The sequence below is a fragment of the Anabrus simplex genome, chromosome 14, assembly GCF_040414725.1.
Source record: "Anabrus simplex isolate iqAnaSimp1 chromosome 14, ASM4041472v1, whole genome shotgun sequence".
In the NCBI taxonomy this organism is placed as follows: Eukaryota; Metazoa; Arthropoda; class Insecta; order Orthoptera; family Tettigoniidae; genus Anabrus; species Anabrus simplex.
Genome location: NC_090278.1, coordinates 76,699,816 through 76,723,029, shown reverse-complemented (window position 1 = coordinate 76,723,029; position 23,214 = coordinate 76,699,816).

The following is a 23,214-nucleotide window of genomic DNA, read 5'->3' as shown; positions in this document are numbered from 1 at the left end:
ACAGTCACAGGTTTATGAGGGATTTTCTCTTGCGACAACTACTGATGTATTGACCTTTGTTCGTTCCTTTCATTAATTGCGGGCAGGAGCCAGTTAGGATTGGGTCAGATTTACGGCTTTATGGTCTCAAGGCTCTTTATATATCATCATTCTCCCATATCACTGTCAAGGGTCAGCTAACCATAAGCAAAAATAAGAGTATACCTGAGTGAAAGTCAACAAACTTCATTATTTAGAATTTATCGGCAAAATTATCCACACTCTGATACAGTTTGCATCCGCCACGACACTAACTTCGTGGATATCCGCATCTGTGCAGGACTCTTAACTATAGGCATACGGTGTCAGCATGTAAAAGATCTCTGATGACACATTCAGTGTTTACCTGGCAAAATTGAGTCTCGGCCGTAGATCAGCTAAGAGATCAAGTTTACTCCACCATTCGGTAGAGTAAAACAGAACATTAAAATTTACACACAGGCGACTTAGGTGATGTTAAATCAAAATGCCTGCATATGATAGCTGATGCCATATTGTTAACCCTTAACTGGTATCGTGAACTATATTTCTTCTTGAGTAAAAAAAAATTTCAAAAAAATTGGTGTTCAGGTTTATAATTTGAAATTAGTATTAATTATTTTATTATTTGTTATGGAACTTGACTCAATTATATGATACCAGCATCATCAAAATAAAAAATTTGAATACTGTTCATACAAATCTTGGAAGTCATTTTAAAATACAAAGACATACAGTAAAACCTCGGAATGCGAGTAACTTGGTCTACGAGTGTTTTACAAGACGAGCAAACATTTTAAATAAATTGTAACTTGATAAGCAAGTGAGGTTCCGTAATACGAGCGTCATGTGTGCCTACGTTTTCCCTTCCCCTGTTCGTTTGTTGAACGGATGAACGAGGTCTTTGATCCTCTAGTGAAGAAATACCTTTCAGAAAAGAATCTGCCGCTCAAAGTCTTGCTGGTTATGGACATTTCTCCTGCTCATCCTCCAGGCCTTGAGGACGACATACTGGAGTAATTCAAGTTCGTTAAGGTTACAGTAAGTTCCATCCTCCCAACACTATTCCACTAGGCCAGCCTATGGATCAGAAGTAATTTCGAACTTCAAGAAGCTATACACCAAAGCACTATTTCAGCGATACTTCTAAGTGACGGAAGAAACAAACCTTAGTCTCTGAGAGTTTGGGAGAAATCATTTCTCCATCGTGAACTGCCTGAATATCATCGATAAAGCCTGGGATGGAGTCACCAAGGAAACTCTCACTTCCACTTGGAAAAAGCTGTGGGCTGACTGTGTTCTTGGACGTGACTTTGAGGGGATTGTTGGTGACAATGTGCCGCCCATTGTGGATGAAATTGTGTCCTCAGGGAAGATTATGGGGCTGGAGGTGAATGACGTGGACATTCAAGAGCTGGTGGAAGAACATGGCCAGGAACCGGCCACCAACGAACTGATGGTCCTGCATCGCGAACAACAGGAGGAGGTTATGGAGAGCTCGTCTGGGGAAGAGGAGCAGGAAAAGTCGATGGAATCTCCCACTTCAACTGAGATTCGGGAGAAGTGCAAAATGTGGGAAACGGTGCAAAATTTTGTAGAAAATCACCACCTGAATAAGGTGTAGCAGTACGAGCGATGAATCAGTTCAATGACAATGCAATGTCACATTTTCGTTAAATCCTCAAAAAGAGGCAAAATCAACAGTCATGGGACAGGTTCCTCGTTAAAGTTGCACAAAAAGAAAACAATTCCAGTGAGCCAACAGATAGCAGTGATTCCGTTAGTGAAATTCGTGCTACAGAGTAACTCTTAATCATGTCATCTCTCGTCTCTCTCACACCAACAATGATTCTATTGTAAGGAAAAGTGCACTTTAATTTGTTTTATGTTATATTTTGCTTTAGAAATGGTAGGCGAATAAATATTTTTGTGTTGTGGATGAATTATCCGCGTTTCAATTGTTTCTTATGGGAAAACTTGCTTTGATATACAAGTGCTATGGATTACAAGCATGTTGCCAGAACGAATTATGCTCGCAATCCAAGGTTCCACTGTATTGTGATATAGTTCAGCAATCTGTTCTTCAAAATTTCCTTTATATATATATATATATATTTTTTTTTTTTTGCTTGGCCTATTCCATTGAATTGGTCTTATTGGCAGACTGTGCTGAGAGCATCAGTCTGATATCTTTAAGCTAGAAGAGAAGTGTATTATATGAAAATTAGCACTTCCAAGACTGAAGTGATGTCGGGTAGCTAAGAAACCTAAGAGGATTGAGTGCCAGGTAGGGATTATGAAACTGTATACAGCACTCTCAATACTTACCATTCAGTTATGGAAGGTGGCAGTGCTATATGTCAAGTACTCCTCTTTACTAGGATTGTAACTTTTTTGTGATCCATGTTCCTGTGCTCAAAAGTAAAGAAAAAGACATTATTTGTAATTAGTTTTAAAAAAAAGGTCACCCTCAAACCAAAAATTGGTTTTACCATATACAGATACACATATAAGGTAACAAACTCAAAATACTTATAGACGAGATATAAGCTTTAGGGCTTATGCCGTGTCCAGAAAATAAGGTGAAATTCTTTACATTTCGCAGAGAACTTTGTTCTGCGTCTTCAGAAGAGAATCTCGACTGTTCACGAGAAAGGCTTCTCAAATGTGGTTTGAATTTTTACGTCATAATAGAAGTGGAAGTGGTACGTTCATTCGTCATCAGATGGCTCATCGGACGCAGTACAGCGCTAGTGTTCAAAGCGGAAGCTGGCGGAACCATCCGTATTGGAATTTGGAAAAACACAGTTCGTACGTTCATCGCCAGATGTTTCATTACAGGCTTGTGTCGATGTCAAACATTCATGTGTGTGTGTACACCTGTTGTGTTATGTGAACTTCTCAGAATGATACGGACGGTTCCGTCAGCTTCCGCTCTTTGGGCTTTTTCAGTCATGAAATTATCAGCGTTTCGCCCCAGTGTAACAGTGGGCTCAACATTTGGATTGCTGCACCTTTCCAAGATGCTGGCGGCTAGTACGCCGTTGAATCACCACTGTAAGCCTCTTATGTAGGACAGTACAGAAATGGTGCACTAGGGGAAACATGTTCCTTCACTTGTATAAATGCTTGCCTCTTTTACATTTGCAATTGATGAAATTAGATTATGGTTTCTGTCTAGGAAGCTTATTTGTGACTTTTCAGTTATTAAGTGGTTTACTAAATTACACAATTATTCAGAAAAGCATAGGCTTATAATAGTTATATGTTTTTAAAATTAGTGATTGTTCTAGAAATTTATGGACACGTCTGTTAAATTATAGAAAATTTATTACTGTCCTTAAAGGCTACAGAGAGTTTTACACATGTCCAGAATACTCTATAAAGTTCCGAAAAGTTTCAGGTGTTTGAAAAAAGTTTGACAAGACTCAAGAAAGTAACAGGGATATATCTTGTATATATGACTGAAATACGATTTTAGAAATTTCATGTTTGGGGTGACTTTTTTAAAAAGGTAAAGACAAGGGCCTTTCTCACTACTTTTGAGCAAACGTTCATTTCATGACACAAGAAATCAATTTTTTTTACAAAACCTCATTGTGTGCTGTATTTCCCGGCCTTGTGTATCTCGTAGGAAACGACTAGACTCGGCCTCGAGATACTTCCGACAAGCGCCGCTAGAGTTCTCTTTACTGAGCTGTCTCGCCTGCTCATTGCTAAACGTTCCAGTATGAAAACCTATAAAAATTCCTTAAAACTAGCAATTTCACAAGACACCAAACAGTTGTGAGATTAAAAAAAAAAAAAAAACAGACCAAGAGCAGTTGCATGACTTACTTTCTACAACGTATTTCTTACACTTTGCTTAAACGAAATAAGTATTTCATGAGATAAGCAGAGAAGTCTATTAGCGAGTTTGTCACTTCCTCCCGTTTTATCTAATTCTGCCTCAGTGTATCCGATAAACTGATCGAGATTGCGGTCATACATAACTTTGGGTTTAATCACCATCTTATAAATTATCAGCTATCCTGTCTTTCCCTCAACACATCTGATGTTGCGACATTCGTATTGAAGCCGCTGTTTGGAGAGCGATATTATGCCCGTTTCGCCCTTAGAAAATCCTATATAATTTTTCAGCATCGTCTGATGTGGTACAGTTAGGCAGTGTAAGGATCTCAAGTCTGTAGCCGGTAGATGCTTTCCTATGCCAGAGGACGCAAATTTTTAGCGTCGTTTTTGCGTTTCGCACTCTTTCTTCCCTTAAGATTCAGTTTGTTCTAACAGGAATAAAGCTTCTAAATGATCATTTGTACAATTTTTTTTTTTGTCAAGTTCAAATACCTTAAATATTTTTTCTGATTTCATTACTTCTCAATATAAAGACCGTTTTCCGTAATCTGGCATTTGAAATCTCATTTAATATATATTTAGATTTAGCATAGATACTCGTAGCCTTTCTTTTTTTTTCTCTAGTTACTTTACGTCGCACCGACACAGATAGGTCTTACGGAGACGATGGGACAGGAAAGGCCTAGGAATGGGAAGGAAACGGCCGTAACCTTAATTAAGGTACAGCCCCAGCATTTGCCTGGTGTGAAAATAGGAAACCACGGAAAACCATCTTCAGGGCTGCCGACAGCGGGGTTCGAATCCACTATCTCCCGGATGCGAGCTCACGGCTGCATGCTCCTAACCGCACGGTCAACTCGCCGGTTAGCATTTCCTTGACACAGAAACGAGACTTGTAGGGACATATTTTTTTGTGGGTGACGTAGATCAGTTATATGCTTAAGATACGGTATGTTTATCGTTATCTGAATCAGAAATTTTACTAAATTTTGATGGCAATACGTCATTTCTTGGAGCTGGAGCATTTCTGCGTTTGACACTTTTCTGTTGTGAACAGGATATACACTAAAAACAAAAGGTACCGAGCCCGATAGCTGCAGTCGCTTAAGTGCGGCCAGTATCCAGTATTCGGGAGATAGTGGGTTCGAACCCCACTGTCGGCAGGCCTGAAGATGGCTTTCCATGATTTTTCCATTTTCACACCAGGCAAATGCTGGAGCTGTACCTTACTTAAGGCCACGGCCACTTCCTTCCCAGTCCTAGCCCTTCTTCTGTCCCACCGCTGCCAGAAGACCTATCTGTGTCGGTGCGACGTAAAGCCAATAGCAAAAAAAAAAAAAAGAACTTCGTTGGGGAGAATTTGCCTGACTGATATGCTTACACTGAAATCTGATGTATTAAAATGCAAGCTGCATACTCGCTTGCCTGCATTTCTCTCTTAAACTGCACTCCGAAGGAAAATTGTGGAACAATCACATTTTCTTGCTTTTTAGCGCTATCCAAAGTATATAGAGGTACACAACAGTGCACCATACTTTTCAACCTCACGGACACTCACCGTCAGAAACAATACGCACAATAAATTGCATAAAATCAACACAACATCACAAGTACTCCGTACATCACCATGTTAAAGTCCGCCCAGGGCAGAACAGAAACCTGACATCTAGCGGCTAAACCGTAAACTCGGTAGCGCCGTCGTCTTCTTCTCCTTGATATTTGGTTGGGCTTGGTATTTGCGTAACGGTATTTGACTAACACCCAGTTCCAATACTTTTGAGAATGAAACACTTCACGGCACTATTAACCACTATTTAAGATGATTAATAAAACCTTTATCTCACAATTTCCATATCTGTGAAAAAAAAACTGTAAACTTCTTGGCAAGTACTGTATAGGGATCGCACATTCATATGTAGGATTAATGCAACTATGCAGAAAGTACGTTAACACGATGACCTCTAGTAGGAGTGAAAATCTACATGGTGTGGGTATAGGGGTGAATAAACCTAGGAGTAAGCACGTGGACACAATGTACTAATTCTTCACACCGAAGTGATCCATCTTGGCGTCTTGCTACAATGCGAACATGACCGGATCTACAATTGGGAAGAACATCGAATATAACCACAACAGGAGATAGTATTGAGGAGGGGTTAACACAAATCAGAGGGTTGGGATGTAGGTATTGCTCATGGAATATGTAAACAGTACCAGTAACGTGTGTTACTACGAACATGATACTCTAATCCTTGCCTAATTAATTTTGGTCAGGCTAACAAAAGAACAACGCACCAACACACGTGTGATAGAACAGACAGTTGACAGTAGCAGTGCAAACAAGGGTCGCGGTAGCTATATATCAACTAAAAGAACCGAAACAAATCTAGAATAGGCAGAGAAGACAAATGAGAAGTAAGGAGTTTTTACTGACACAACTATTAATGAGGAAGTTAACCTGTTGGAATTACTTATAATATGATGTAGGAGGGATACTGACTGGGAGGTGATTGGGGATTTAAATGAGACTATGGAGTGGGTATGTGGGAAACTGGGAGTGAAATTTCTAGATCCTAATGGGTGGGTAGGAGATAGGGATCTGCGCTCAGATGGCCTTCACTTAAACCGCAGTGGTATGTATAAGTTAGGAAATTTGTTTGGAAGTTTTTTTAATTTGTGTGGCTATTTCTAGCCGAGTGCAGCCCTTGTAAGGCAGACCCTCCGATGAGGGTGGGCAGCATCTGCCATGTGTAAGGTAACTGCGTGTTATTGTGGTGGAGGATAGTGTTATGTGTGGTGTGTGAGTTGCAGGGATGTTGGGGACAGCACAAACACCCAGCCCCCAGGCCATTGGAATTAACCAATGAAGGTTAAATTCCCCTACCCGGCCGGGAATCGAACCCGGGACCCTCTGAACCGAAGGCCAGTACGCTGACCATTCGGCCAACGAGTCAGACGTTTGGAAGGGTAATAGGGAGGTACATTCAGGGAAACAGGGTGGCCTAGGGAGCGGTGATTAAGGAACAGGGAACTGGAAATTAAGCAGGGATGACATAAAATTGTTAGTGTTGAACTGTGTAGAAGTATTGTAAAGAAAGGAATAGAATTAAGTAATTTAATAGATATATATTTACCAGATATTGTAACAGGAGTTGAATCATGGCTGAGAAATGTTATAATGGATGCAGAAATTTTCTCACGGCACTGGAGTGTGTATCGTAGAGATAGGAGGGGAATGGTGGGAGGGGGAGTATTCATTCTGGTGAAAGAAGAATTTGTAAGCTGCGAAAAAGTTAAAGGCGAGACACATGAATTTCTAGGTATAAAGCTCATTTCTAAAGATAATAGGCAACTTGATATATTTGGAGTGTACAGACCGGGAAAGGGTAGCACTGACGCGGATTTGGAATTATTTGGTAGGATAGTCGGCTATGTGGGAAACGACATGGAAAGAAATGTGATTGTAGCGGGAGATCTGAATTTGCCAGATGTCAATTGGGAAGGAAATGCGAACGACAGGAAGCATGACCAACAAATGGCAAATAAGTAAATAAGGGAAGGATAGCTGATTCAGAAAGTGATGGAACCAACCAGAGGGGAAAATATCCTGGATGTGGTGTTGATAAAACCAGATGAGCTCCATAGGGAAACTGAAGTAATAGATAGTATTAGTGATAATGAAGCTGTTTTTGTCGTAGTTAAAATAAATGTGATAGAAAGGATACAAGGATAATGTCGAGATAGAGGAGGAGACTAAGGCCAAAGACGTATTAAAATTCAGATATGATAACAATGACATTTACAATAAGATACAAAGGTTGAAAACTAGAAAAGCGGCTGGAATTGATCAGATTTCTGGGGATATACTAAAGACAATGGGTTGGGATATAGTACCATATCTGAGGTACTTATTTGATTATTGTTTGTTCGGAGGAGCTATACCAGATGAATGGAGAGTTGCTACTGTAGCCCTGTGTATAAAGGAAAGGGTGATAGACATAAAGCTGAAAATAACAGGTCAGTAATGTACCGTACCCAAGGACGATGCCTCCATTCCTGTATGAACACCCGACTAACTCAGGGCTGGGCAGAGAGTGGGTTGGTTATCGGGTTGGGTCAGGATAAAAGTCGAAGTTCTACTCTAAATATAAGTAAATGACAGGAAAATGGAGGTATAGCACGAATGAGAAACAATCATATGGGGTAAGATGAATTTATTTATAAATATCCCAAAATCATTCTACTTGAAAATTAATAAAATCAAATAATAAAATAGCATTATAAAATTTCAAAATAAAAGAAATATCTGAACAATTACATCGTTAATTATTTAAAGAAACAAAATTGAAATTAAGTATCAAGCACAACATCTAATACTTGTATACTTTCAAAACTGATCTTCTTCTTGTTTGTCCATAGTTCATGGGATATATGATAATACGTGTACGCATACACTGCTATGTAGTTATTTCGCATGGAGTCACACTCTAACTCATCACAACGATACAGTTATGAATTTAATTTAAATCGAGAATCGCCAAAAATTCTAACGTTAAAGAAAATTACAATAAAAAGAAAAGTTACGATGAAAAAGAAAAACTAAGACGCTATGGGATGTGAACTATGTAAAATACTAGTGGCATTTCCTACGCTATATTTACAACAAATCAAATAAGCGACACTAAACACATCTATTTACATCGGATAAAGAGAAATAGTCCTACGTGGTACACAGATTCTACGTGAATCGCGTTTCACCACAAAGGATTTAGTCAGAACTAGATTGACCATCAATAAAATTCAGCACTCGGGCTGTTCCCCATTAAAACAACGAGACAAGGTATTCAAACAACGAGAAACAATATACATCATCTTGAAAGGGAAAAACATAAATAGCCACCAATATCATGTAGAAAGCAATGGGCAACATTGCCTCCTTCTGCTGCATTTGAGCTCTCAACAGCGCGATCATCCGTCATGTATTTCCGTGCAGGCTGCGAGCTGAAAAGAAATGTTGAACTCAACACTGTACTAAAGTATGGATTCTGTCTCCCAAGATTGTCACAAGGAAATACCATCTCATTCGCGCCGTCTAATACAAACACGGCCAATATATCAGCTTGCAAGGAGATAACGTCTTTCGTCGGCTATACGGAAAGTCACGTATAATCATTCCTTCCTAGCATGCTTTTACCATTCAACACACATCAGACTCATTAGTCTGGAATTAATCCCGTCGATTCTGATAACGATATACTCTCAGAAGAAAATTGGCAGGTACTTATCCACTGCACATTATTCTCTCACATATTAGGCATGCAATCGGCTTGCTTAAACACTTTATCATTCCGCATGCAGTCTTATTTCTCATATCTCTTATGAATCACATTGGCCTTCTACATTATGAGATCCGGTTCGTTTCCTGTGCAAATCATAGGGCAAAAACAGATTCCAACCTAAATTCGAAGATCCTACTCTTTCGACGATGTTATGCAGCCCCTTCGGACAGCTTCTGAAATACCATGCAATTAGCTATACCTGTCTCCCTGACTAACCAAAATAAAATGACGTAGTAAGTATATACTTTAATCTTGGATGAATTTGTCAGTCTAATCCTCCTAGCATTTATATATATAAGGAAAACTCGGAATATTCTACACTAAGTACATGCATAACTGAACAACAAACTAATCCTAACAAATCCCTCATTATCCCAACTATATAGTCATAAATCAGAATGAAAATGAAAAGTACATGCATTATTCTCTTATCCGTATATACAACAATATCAAAATGAATCAAACACACGCCGCCAGGCTTACTTTACATGAAATAAAATCCCTATCTAAACTGCCCTAGTACCTTAGCATAATTCATATAACATTCCATAATTAACACATGCGTCTTATCTTAAATCTGTGGCGACTCCCGGGATACATGGTAGCAGCTCACATCCCTGCTATATATAGGGATCTACTCCATGTCGATCACAGCTTCAACACGTAGAAATGCACTTCCTTCTTCCATAAGCGAAGCCATCTTCTTGCTGAAAAGTTATTTACACTGGAACACAGAAAGCTTGGGATGAATATCTCTTCACCGCTCAATGCTACACGTGCCGAACAACCCTTGGTTACGAAATGATCAAAACACACTGTCACATTAATAATGCAAACTTCAACTTTGAGGGTATATACACAGTTTTGAGAGTGGCACGCGGTACGCTACGATAGTTCCTCGCGAAACACGACCGATACGAATATGTGAGACAATGGCACGTCTCTCCTGCACTTGCTACACTGCGGCTGATCATCACCGTCTATGTTGACTTTATATTATAAAATAATGTAATTTGCAATTTACTCTGGAACAGTTATACCTTCCAGCTGCACGACTGAGACACTTGTTTGAAATCATATACTGTTACTGGTATAACACTTCAATATCCGCAATCCCGATAACACTTCTACACTATCCAAGCAGCCCGATCAGAATACACTTCTGCACTATCCAAGCTATTCGGTCAGAATACACTTCCACACTCTCCAAACTATCCAGTCAGAATGACGCTCTCCAGAGCTTGGGTACTGAGGAAGCTTCGGTAACGCCGTTTCAACTTTGGGGTTCCCGGTTTTCTAAACAAACCACCAATCAGAAAGCTTGCTATGTATGATGACACAATATTAATTATAATACGTTTATGAAACACAGTTCAAACAATAGCAAATATCTTCCTCTAATTATTATATCGGATTTCTGATTATATTTTCCTTCTAGGCCTATGGAAAACCGATGAATGACAGAAATTAACTCAAGCAACTATACACGTTGGTCAACCTGGGAATTAAGACTTGGCGCGATGTAGACTCCATACTTGCCAAATCCTCACCTTCTCATTGGCCGAAATATTGCTTGGTCATCATCTTGTACAAGTGTCGATTCTTCCCAACGCTTGGATACCGGTACGCTAAGCTATTCTCACGGTCACGAGGAAGTGTTAGGCAATATCCAGCGACTTGATGTCTCCATCGATTTCCTGTCTCAGCTATCTTGGGATTCAATACTTTACCATTTATGACTGTAATTTATATGAATAAAAATTTATATATATTTTGTCAAATAATACTCTGAATATTTCTTATGGGCCGGCAGGATACGGCTCAGTAAGTTTGACATGCGTTGTATGTAAGCTTTGGGAAGGCATTCTTTCTGATTATCTTAGACATGTTTGTGAAATTAATAACTGGTTCGATATAAGGCAGTTCGGTTTTAAGAAAGGTTATTCCACTGAAGCTCAACTTCTAGGATTCCAGCAATATATAGCAGATATCTTGGATTCTGGAGGTCAAATGGACTGTATCGCGATTGACCTATCTAAAGCATTTGATAGGGTGGATCATGGGAGACTACTGGCAAAAATGAGTGCAATTGGACTAGACGAAAGTGTGACTGAATGGGTTGCTATATTTCTAGAAAATAGATCTCAGAGAATTAGGGTAGGTGAAGCTTTATCTGACCCTGTAATAATTAAGAGGGGAATTCCTCAAGGCAGTATTAACAGACCTTTATATTTTCTTATGTGTTGTTTAGTCCTCAGCCCGAAGGCTGGTTGGATCCTCAACAGCTCCGCCATCAGCTGTCATAGATGGCCTAGGCATCACTGAAGAGGCGTACTAGGGAAATGAGGAGTGAGGTAGTTTCCCCGTTGCTTTCCTCACTGAGCCAGAAGTTGCTATTACATATCAGTCTGCCAAGCCCACCGAAATGCATGCACCTCCTGACCCTATGAACAACATTTTCACACCATTCATTGCAGGGACTGGCTGCATAAGGACTGGCATTACTAGCATCGCTCATACCTCAGGCACTTTCATTTTGCCAGCGCCAAGGATAAAGCTGAGACAGATCAATGAAAGTAACAATATTGCTCTAGCCCATCTAGAAGACATAGTGCACTGTTAACACTACGTCCTGCCAGCAAAGGCATATGTTTTCTTATATATACAGGGTGAAGCGTAATTCGCGCACTTGGGCGTCGCAGCGCGACTCCTCACATGCCAGCAATAAAAAAATGTCTCTTACAAAATTTCGTCTTGCGAGTATATCCGGTAGAAAACGGACGTTGAAGAGTAGCAATCTGGCAACACTGTAACCATATGTAGGGTAACTACCGCTTCAGTACAGCCGGCGGAACTGCTTAGTGCTGCATGGTATTCCAGAGGAGCCGGCAGAGAACGTTTATGATAAAGTTATCAACACGATGAAGGGCAAGTTAAATGTAGATATAACTATGTCTGATATAGATCGTTGCCATCGTTTAGGAGTGCTAAAACGAACCACAGCTCAGGTTGTTGCTACGGGTAAGCGCCCTATAATTATAAAGTTCGTGCGTTACCATGACCGGGACAGAGTTTGGAGGGCCAAGCGGCTGTTAAAAGGAACTGGCCTTCTACTGACTGAATCCCTGACAGGTATCAGAAAAACTATTCTAAACAGGGCACGTGATCACTTCGGACTCCGACGGGTGTGGACACAGGACGGCCGCATTGTTGTTTTGAAAGACAATGGACAGAAAATGTTTGTTAGCAGCATGGCACAATTAATAAGCCTTATGTGAGCGACGAGATTGACTAGGAAAAACAATGAGTGATATAATAGCGTATAATGTTTGTGTATGTGAATGTGATAGTGTGTGTGAGAGTGATTGTGTAAATATTTCTGGAGGTGCTTATGAAACAACTAGGGTGAGTAGTTTGAATTTTTCTGTTGACAATGGCTAACGTAAATGAGTCAATTATTTATACCGAACAGCATGTCCGTGATGTCATTGACACTATCCCTCTTCATTGTCGTCCGCCTTCACCCTTACCTTCCCCTTCACCAGCTGTGGCAGGAGACATTCTTAAGGAAATGTTAGCTCCCCACCAACAATATTTTCAGTGTTGTCATATCAATGCACAATCGCTTCTTTGTCACTTTGACGAAATACAGGCTCTATTTAGTAACAGTAACTTGCATTGTATTTGTGTAACAGAGACATGGTTACAGCAGTCACTCAAATCTGATCTCGTAAAGCTGAATAACATGACGTTACATCGCCTAGATCGTTTAAATCGTGTAGGGGGCGGTTGCGCTATATATTGCCGTAGCGACTTAAAAAGTAAAATAATTATGACCTCAGATCCTAAGACTCCATTTCGACCTGAATTCATGTTTGTTGAACTCTTGGTTAATAATCAAAAACTACTGATCGGAGTGGTATACAAGGCGCCGGACATACAACATATATCTGACCTAGAAGTGGCATTATCGAAGTTAACTCCGCTGTACGAAAACATAATCATTCTTGGTGACTTCAATACTTATCTCCTAGTTACAAGTAACGAATCAACATACTTACAAAACTTATTCCATGGCATGGATTACAATATACTGACACTAGACGCGACTAACCATGTTCACAGAATAAACCACACGTCTCACACACTGATTGACCTTATTATAACAAACAATCCGCAGAAAGTGGTAAAACATGGACAGCTTGCTGTACCAGGTATTTCGACCCACGATCTCATATACTTATGTTACTCTCTCAAGGCACCAAAGTACAAAACCAGGTACATAATGCGAAGAGACTTCAAGCATTTTAATACTGAGATAATACGAAATGAAGCATATCAATTGCCGTGGAATGACATTCTACTGACTAATGACATTGATGATAAGGTTGACAGACTGAACTCTTTAATATTAGGACTGTATGACAAACACGCTCCGAAGAAGCAAATTCGAGTTTCGCACCCTTCGTCTCCTTGGCTAACAAATGAAATTAAGTCGGTCATGGCAAATCGTGATGCTTGGTATAGGCGATTTAGGCGAACTGAAAGCACTAGTGATTTCGAAAATTACCGTATTCTCCGAAATCAAGTTAAGAAATTAATTCGTAACAGCAAGTATAAATATATTCAAGAGATAACAAACAGACGAAATTCAGCACTAATATGGAAACATTTGCATCAGATGGGTATAGGTCGCAGCCTGACCATGCAGACACCCAGTATACCACTTGATGATCTAAATTCTCATTTTACGAAAGCAGCATACACTAATAATGATATTACTGACAATAATGACTATGATGCTAACTATCCTAATAATGATAATAATAATAATAGAAGAGAGAAAGCAAGCATGGCTAAAATGGAACCGTAACAAAAGTATGGAAAACCATAAAAACTTCTTAGAAGTTAGGAAAACTGCTACTAAAATTATCAGGAACACCAAGAGGCAGTACAATAAAAATATCATTGAGCAAGCAGAGAGGGATTTTCAAAGAAACAACACTAGAGACTTCTACCAAACTTTTAAATCTCAAATAACACCCTACTCAGCCCCTACACTTCACCTTCGGGGAGCTGACGGAAATCTGAAAATGAACAATGAAGAGTGCACCACAGTTCTAACAACAGTTTCAACAACCTTCTAAATTCAAGGGAACCCAAGGAGAAACTGCATTTCGAACCTCAGAATGTTACTAAGTCGGACTCTCTCCCACCAACAAAGGGCGAGATCAAGAAAGCCATTTCAGAATTGAAATGTAACAAAGCAGCGGGCGAGGATGGAATCATAGCAGAGCTCTGGAAATACGCTGATGAGGAGTCAATCCAAAGTATCCATGAAATCATATCAAACATCTGGGTGACAGAAGCGTTACCTAGCGACTGGACCTCAGCTATCATCCACCCGTTACACAAAAAAGGCGACAAATCAGATCTCAACAACTACAGAGGGATTTCCCTTGTATCAGTGACGTATAAGATACTCTCCAAAGTATTACTCACAAGAGTAGAGGCTCAACTAGACTCCTGCATCGGAGAGTACCAGGCTGGGTTTCGCAAGTCAAGGTCATGCGCCGAACAAATCCTGAACCTCAAAACCATCATCACTTACAAAAACCTAAGCGCCTCACCCTACGTGGCAACATTTGTTGACTTTCAGAAGGCCTACGATTCAGTAGATAGAGAGTCACTCTTCCAGGCACTCGCTGAACTGGGACTAGATAAGAAAACCTTGAATCTAGTGAAAGCAACTCTTACCAACACTACTGCCAGAATCAAATTCAGAGGGGAACTGTCCCAGAGATTTGAGATCAAAACAGGTGTTAGACAAGGGGATGGCCTATCTCCAATCCTCTTTAATTGCCTACTTGAAAAAGTCATTCGTGAGTGGACGAAAATGCTACAGGATGACTCTGGATTGAGAATTGGCTACAAGAAAGACAAGTTAACAGTCAACTGTTTAGCCTTCGCAGACGACCTTACACTCCTGGCATCCAGTGTGGAGGAAGCTATCCATCAACTGTCCTCTCTCGACCACATAGCAGCTAAAGTAGGGCTGAAGATCGCCATCAACAAAACACAGTTTATCACCAACATCAAAGATGCACCCAAATCAATCCCACTGGGGGACAAAACAGTACAAAGGACTAACTCCTTCAAATACCTAGGAGAATGGATAACCCCAAACATGAATGAAGATCAGGCCATGAACAGCAGATGCATCAAATTGGAAAATGCCTACCACCTATGTAAGAATATATACAAATCCAAATCCCTCTCCCTTAACCTCAAAATCAGGCATTACATTACTGTAGTGAGACCGTCAGTACTATACGCCTCAGAATGCCTAAACATGGTAAGAAAAGGGCAACTTAGAAAACTGGAGCTGAAGGAAAGGAAGATCCTGAGAAAAATCATGGGCCCCATTAAAGAAGAAGGAAAGTACAGAATCAGGCACAACAACGAACTGTACCAAACAATTGGAGAGCATTACAACATCTATGAGGAAGAGGAGATTGAACTTCTACGGTCATGTCATGAGAATGGACAATCAGAGGCTCACCTCCAGAATCTTCCACACCATCTCTAGAGGGAAAGCGACTAATGCCAAATGGGCAAGACTCGTCAGAAAAGACCTTCAAGAATTGGACATTGCTCCCAGTGAAATTCATGACAGGAATAGGTACAGAACGTTGATCAGAACATCAAACTCTCTCCAGTCACTAACAGAAAAAAGAGTACGTCCGGGAGGAGGTGTGAAATGGACTCAGGAGCGAAAAGACATTCACAGTGCAAGAATGAAGGAGTACTGGTCAAAGAAGAAAGCTGCTAGAGATAAGAACCACGTGGTCCATAGCAGGCCCAAACGGAACTAAAAAAAAAATAATAATCAACCAGTTGATGACCTAACTAATGATGATATTAACGCCATAAATGCTCATTCCCGAGTAAATCAAGTAAAATTCACTTTCAAAAAAGTTGGGGCGAACGATGTGAAGCGTGTAATTTACTCCCTCAAGTCTGATGCTCCCGGTAATGACGACATACCATTATCTTTCATAAAAAATATTATTGGTGCCATATTACCTATTCTGACGCATATATTTAATCATTGCCTTGTACAGGGAGTATTCCCAACTGTGTGGAAGCACGGTATCGTCATTCCTATTCCTAAGAAGAATTCTCCTAGTTTACCATCAGATTATCGCCCTATATCCATTCTCCCACCCCTTTCCAAAGTACTAGAACGCTTGGTACACGAACAAGTCCTCACTTACTTGACTAACTTCTCACTGCTTGACCCTTACCAATCTGGTTTCAAGAAAGGACACAGCACAACGACTGCCCTACTGAAAGTAACTGATGATATCCGACAGGCAATGGACACTCGACAAGTGACTGTACTGGTTCTACTTGATTTTTCTAGTGCTTTTGATACTGTTGTTCCTCAACTGCTACTTTCAAAATTGGATTCATTAAATTTCAGCAAGACGGCAATAAACTTTTTCAGTTCGTACCTCAAAAATCGCCGTCAGTGTGTCAAAGTAAATAATAGCAGATCTGAGTGGCTTAACAAACCCCTCGGTGTCCCCCAAGGGTCTGTACTTGGACCATTGCTGTTTGCAATTTACTTACACGATGTTGCCAAATCGATTACACATTGCAAGTATCATCTTTATGCTGATGATCTGCAGATCTACTACCACTCAAGAACTGATAAAATTCAGAGTGCTGTAGAAAAAGTTAATGCTGATTTAAGTCTCATAAGTAATTTTGCATTGAGTAACAATCTCAAAATTAATCCTCTTAAAACGCAAGCAATAATCATTGGTACTTCAAAAAACTTACACGTCTTAAAACAATACGAAATTCCTCCTGTAGCACTAAACAATACCATTATTCCATTTTGTGAAACAGTTATGAATCTTGGTGTGGCTATAAGCGAAACATTGAACTGGTCGCAACATGTGATGAAAGTGTGCCAAAAGGTATATCAAAGCCTGCATCCTCTGAAGCGGTTTAAAAATATATTTCCTCGGTCCTTGAAAATAAAGCTCATTCAATCACTCTTGTTTCCAATTCTCGAATACTGTGATACAGTTTTTATTGATATCAATAACGAGCAAAGCATGAGACTGCAACGTGCCCAAAATGCATGCATCAGGTATGCATTCGACATACAACCATATGCCCATGTATCCCCATTCTATACACAATTATCTTGGTTACGACTGAATGACAGACGTAGACTCCACGCAACTACTTTGGTGTATCAAGTGCTTTCTGAAAACACTCCTCCTTACCTATCCACCAGATTTCGCTACCTTAGTTCCCTGCACCTGTTCAATACCCGGTCAGGCTGTACGCTAGAAATTCCTGTGCATCGAACCGCAACCTACAATAGATCGTTCACTATCACCGCCACGAGCTGGTGGAATGAACTCCCCAATGACATCAGGGAAGCTAAATCTAAGACAAAATTTAAAATCCTTTGCCAGCGTCATCTTTTAAGCACTTCCAGTCTTTCTTGAGTGTGAATGGGATGCATGAATGAGAGTGAATATGGTTGTTTATTGCAATGTGTTCCTGTATATAATTAAGTTATACTTTACTCACCTTAGTTTAGTTAGTGATACTTAAGTTGCTTTAGTTATACTTTAGGTTGTAAAGATTTCATATGTTTAAATTTTATGTAAAATATACATTGTATATACATGAAGTGGTTAAGTGTAAGAAAGGGCCGGGAGCCCTAACTTCGCCACAATAAAGACGCTTTAATAATAATAATAATAATAATAATAATAATAATAATACCACCTGGACTACATTTACGAAATAAAAACACACGCCTCAACCCAGGATCGACCACTCGACCTCCTGCATGCTAACCCAAAAAACTATCCACTGCACCAACTGTACAGCACAACTAACTTCTGCTGACAGAGGTTGTTACCCTACATGTGGTTACAGTGTTGCCAGATTGTTACTTTTCAACGTCGTTTTTCTGCCGGATATACTCTCAAGACGAAATTTTGTAAGAGACATTTTTTATTGCTGGCATGTGAGGTGTCGAGCTGCGACGCCCGAGTGCGCGAATTACGCTTCACCCTGTATATATAAATGATATGAGTAAAGGAGTGGAATCGGAGGTAAAACTTTCTGCGGGTGATGTTATTCTCTATAGAGTAATACATAAGTTACAAGATTCTGAGCAACTGCAACGTGACCTCGATAATGTTGTGAGATGGACAGCAGACAATGGTATGTTGATAAACGGGGTTAAAAGTCAGGTAGTGAGTTTCACAAATAGGAAAAGTCCTCTCAGTTTTAATTACTGCGTTGATGGAGTGAAAGTTCCTGTTGGGGATCATTGTAATTATCTAGGTGTTAATATAAGGAAAGATCTTCATTGGGGTAATCACATAAATGGTATTGTAAATAAAGGGTACAGATCTCTGCACATGGTTATGAGGGTGTTTAGGGGTTGTAGTAAGGATGTAAAGGAGAGGGCATATAAGTCTCTGGAAGGACCCCAACTAGAGTATGGTTCCCGTGTATGGGACCCTCACCAGGATTACCTGATTCAAGAATTGGAAAAATCCAAAGAAAAGCAGCTCGATTTGTTCTGGGTGATTTCCGACAAAAGAGTAGCGTTACAAAAATGTTGCAAAGTTTGGGTTGGGAAGAATTGAGAGAAAGAAGAAGAAGAGCTGCTCGACTAAGTGGTATGTTCAGAGCTGTCAGCGGAGAGGTGGCTTGGAATGGCATTAGTAGTCGAATACGTTTGATTGGCGTTTATAAAAGTAGGAAAGATCACAATATGAAGATAAAGTTGGAATTCAAGATGACAAACTGGGGCAAATATTCATTTATAGGAAGGGGAGTTATGGATTGGAATAACTTACCAAGGGAGATGTTCAATAAATTTCCAATTCTTTGAAATCATTTAGGAAAAGGCTAGGGAAACAACAGATAGGGAATCTGCCACCTGGGTGACTGGCCTAAATGCAGATCAGTATTGTTTAATTGATTGATTGATTGATTGATTGATTGATTGATTGATTGATTGATTGATTGATTGATTTTAATATCGTCCAGAAATCTGTTTAATGTGTATATTATCTCCGGGTTCGGGTTATAAATAATACAATCAACACTTGTTGGAAGAGGGAGTCGTAAACGTATTAGGCTTTTAAGAAAACGTGTTCGAGCAGGATTATATAACGGACATTGTAAAATTAGATGATTTGAATCCGCCTCAGTTGAACCACATTGGCTGGTTGACAATGTTGAAGCGATATTTATATAGGGGTGTAAGCGGATAGTTGAAACGTAGTCAAATAATATTGATTATATGACGCCATGTGTATGTTGTTCGTTGATACCAGTGTTTAGTAGGCAGAGAGGGTTGGATTCTATGACAGAATTTCCCTTTTATCTCTTTATAGGTCTTTGGGATATTATCTTCCCACCTCGTATATACGTAACGGTTTTAGGGAGATTATCTTCCCGGCTGTTTCAGAACATGCAGTTCCACTTACTAGTGTAAGAGGGCTGCACAGTTTCATTTCAAACTTAATAACCTGATCGCTACTGCCACTTAGATCACCAGGTGGGAAGTATATATCCCAGTGGTTCCTAGCGCGCGTGCAGTGGCAGTCCCATTGTGTCGAGCTGCAGTGAAACGGTGTTTGTAGGAAGAAGGTGTGGAATAATGAAGACAGAAGATTTCCAAAGGTTAGTATTGTCCCCTTCAAAAGTGGTAAAAATCATTTATTGGAGAATATTTTATTTCTACTGTGTGTTGGAACATTATTTCGTGAACCAGGAAGGGAGTTTTAACACATCGAGTCGGCTGAGCTAAGCACCAGGTGTCCGGGAATTCCAACCAAGGGCGAACGAGGGGAGAGCGCAGATACTGCTAGCCAAATAACCTTCAAATCAGCCGTGAATGCCACGTGACCAGGCAGAATGTGTGTCAAGTGCTCGATCGATATTAGTGAAGGTGCATGACGTCTGACTATGGCAGCCAATCAAGCGATTAATTTGGTGCGAAGTTAATAAATTAACCAATCGCTTATAAGGAAAAGACGCACCCCTATCTTAAGACGGTGAATTATGGATTTTCCTAAGGAAACTTTACTTGGAAATTTCTACCTCTGAACGCGACGTGTAGAGAATTACTCTAGCTTCAAGTACGGACGGGAGAAGACGCACTTCGCTTACTGAGGAACTTCGTCTTATTCAGAGCCTACAACTTGTTGCAACAGCAGTTCAGATATTTACGGATTCCACCTACAATTCAACAGATTTTAAAAGATAAGTTTCTTTTCCATCTTATCAAACAGCGGTGTGTGTTTTGGACTTGTCTCAGACGTAATTTTCAGTTTCAGCTTTCACAAGAACTTCCACAGAAGTGATCACTGGTTCGAGTTCAAGTCAGGATGCCTGTCTTCTTACGAGGTGAATGGTGTGATTTCCAGCGCGCCAGCATGTCCAGAATGTACGAGTAAAATATAAGGCAGTCCAGACGGGCGTGACCAGGATCGATGGTGTGTAATGTGGTAATGCACTAGGTCATCAGCCAGAGTTCTACAACCGACAGTCACCACCAAGTAATATTTAAACATTGTTATTCTTTCTCTCTATCTGTAAATGTAATTGTAAAGACATAGCCTCTACTTATTTGTTTAGAAAATTTTCTATTAGTTAGAATTTTTCCATCTCTTCTTTCTTGGTGAAGGTAGTTTGTGGATGTGTGAGTATTTGAACCTATTAGTTTGTTTGAGTGAATGTCATCGAGAAGTGTTTCAACTGTCCCGAGTTCATTGTGGCAGGAGAAATAAATGTAAAATGACCTCAACGTTAAACTAGGGCTATTTGAATATTTTTTGACTTAAATTGAGATCAAATGGGACAGTAATTTCGTGGATTCTATTATGTCAGAGTTCATTCCTTAATTATGCGACGTATGGTTGAAATTCGAGTGCAATAGAGTCATCTGAAATATTATTGTGCAGTAGCTTCCGCATGTATGATCTTGCGCGGCCAGGGATGATAATAATAATAATAATAAAAATAAATTAACTTAATTATCGCGTAAAAGAACACCTAAGGTCATGAGCATAATATTATTTATTATTGAATATGGTTGATGTGCGCTCATTTATATTAATTTAGGCCTGGGAAATGGCAGTATCTGACCGATACAATTTTTATATATTTGCTGTGCTGTGATAATTAGTTGACTGATAGATGGATATTATTGAATTCAGCAGATGAGCTGTACATCCATTAGTGAGACAATTTAAGAAGAAAATATGTTACTTGACGTAATTTCTTCATTGTGAGTGCAGATTAATCGAGAGCCACAATTATAGTGGAGAAGTAAAAATAAATATCGTAGCTCATGAACCGCGTGCGCGGAATGTTAATTCTGGCCTGTGTTTAAGCAATTTTGTCGATGATTTTTGGATGATTTTCGTTCGTAAATTTTTGTCTGAACATCGTCGTATAACTGAGTTCCTTAATAAAGTGATAATCATTGCTCTGTCACATTTCAAGTTGATGAGAGGAGGTCGCCACGATAGTGTCATCATGAGAATATTTTTCTTAATTTTGACTAAACGTAAAAATTAATAATCAAGGGCTAGCGTTCGTGTAAATATGTATATAATATTTCCGTGTATCCTTGTGTGAGTGTAGTGTGTGTGATTTGTCTGTATTTTGCTTAATGTAATTTTTCAATCCATATTTGTGATGATGCTCTTCGTTGTTTAATGCAATTTTTGGCCTATTTTACGCCAACTTTAGTGGTTCATTATTTGACCGAATTTAAACCTTTAGTGAATTTTATTCGTTTTTAAGGAAGAATAGGATCTTATCTAACGAATACACATAAATAAGTATAGGCCATGTCAGTGGATTGAACTCACAAAATTAAAATTGTAAGAATTACTGAATTAATTATTTCAATTAATGGATAAACGTAGATTGACATGAGGTCAAGTTCCAAGCTATTATGTGAAAATCAATTACTAGATAATTATAAAATAGAGTTTATTAATTAATTTAAAGGTTAAGGAAGACGATTTAACCATAATTTCATGGGAGAAAATTTTTTATTTAATTTTCAAAGAGGAGTGAAAATGATCATTTTCAAACTTGGTTAAAGTTAAATCCATGAAGGAAGGAAGTTTATTTTCAAGTTATTTAATTACTAATGGGAGAGATCATCTCAAATTAATTATTATTAATTATTTAATTAATTTTCAACTAAAATTGTAAATATAATATTTACAGATTCAGGCATTTGCTGTTCCGTTTATCGATGAAGTGTCTATGTGATTACGACATAAAAGAAGACAAATCATATAAACAAAATACCTAGATTTTGTAAATTATTGTAAAGTTTAAGAAGAGCAGTAGTTATAATAAATGTGTAAAACCTATTTAGCTTTCTCTCATTTGCCACTAGTTCATCATCTATCCCTGCACTTTAAAATTTTCGCACAGCCGATAAGCGAACGATCTACACCCTGGAGATCTTCGCTCACCGGCCGAGCTGAGCCCGGCATGACGGGTGCAGTATATACTTCGGAAATGCAGTTTATCACGATTTATTCAAGGAGAAAACCTGTTTGTGCCACAGATATAATAATGATCCATCCCTTGTGTCATTCAGAATACTAATAACAGAATCAATGGTAATTTCATAGTTTCTCTGCAACTTAGTAAGATGCTATTTCAAAATTATTTATATATTTTTCAAACTTACTACAATTCTATATTCTAAAACTGTTTTAAGTTTCCCCTTATTACAATAGACAAAGTTGTTATGGTCACTTGCACTTAGTCAGTACTTGGGTTTTATGTAAGATCTAGGCCTAATTTTGGTTTTGACTGTATTTGTGCTATTTAGTCTTCCTAATAAGTGGCTTCAAATCATAATCATTGGTAAAGCTTGTTTCATCTAATAGTAGCTTGGTAATAATAATAATACTAA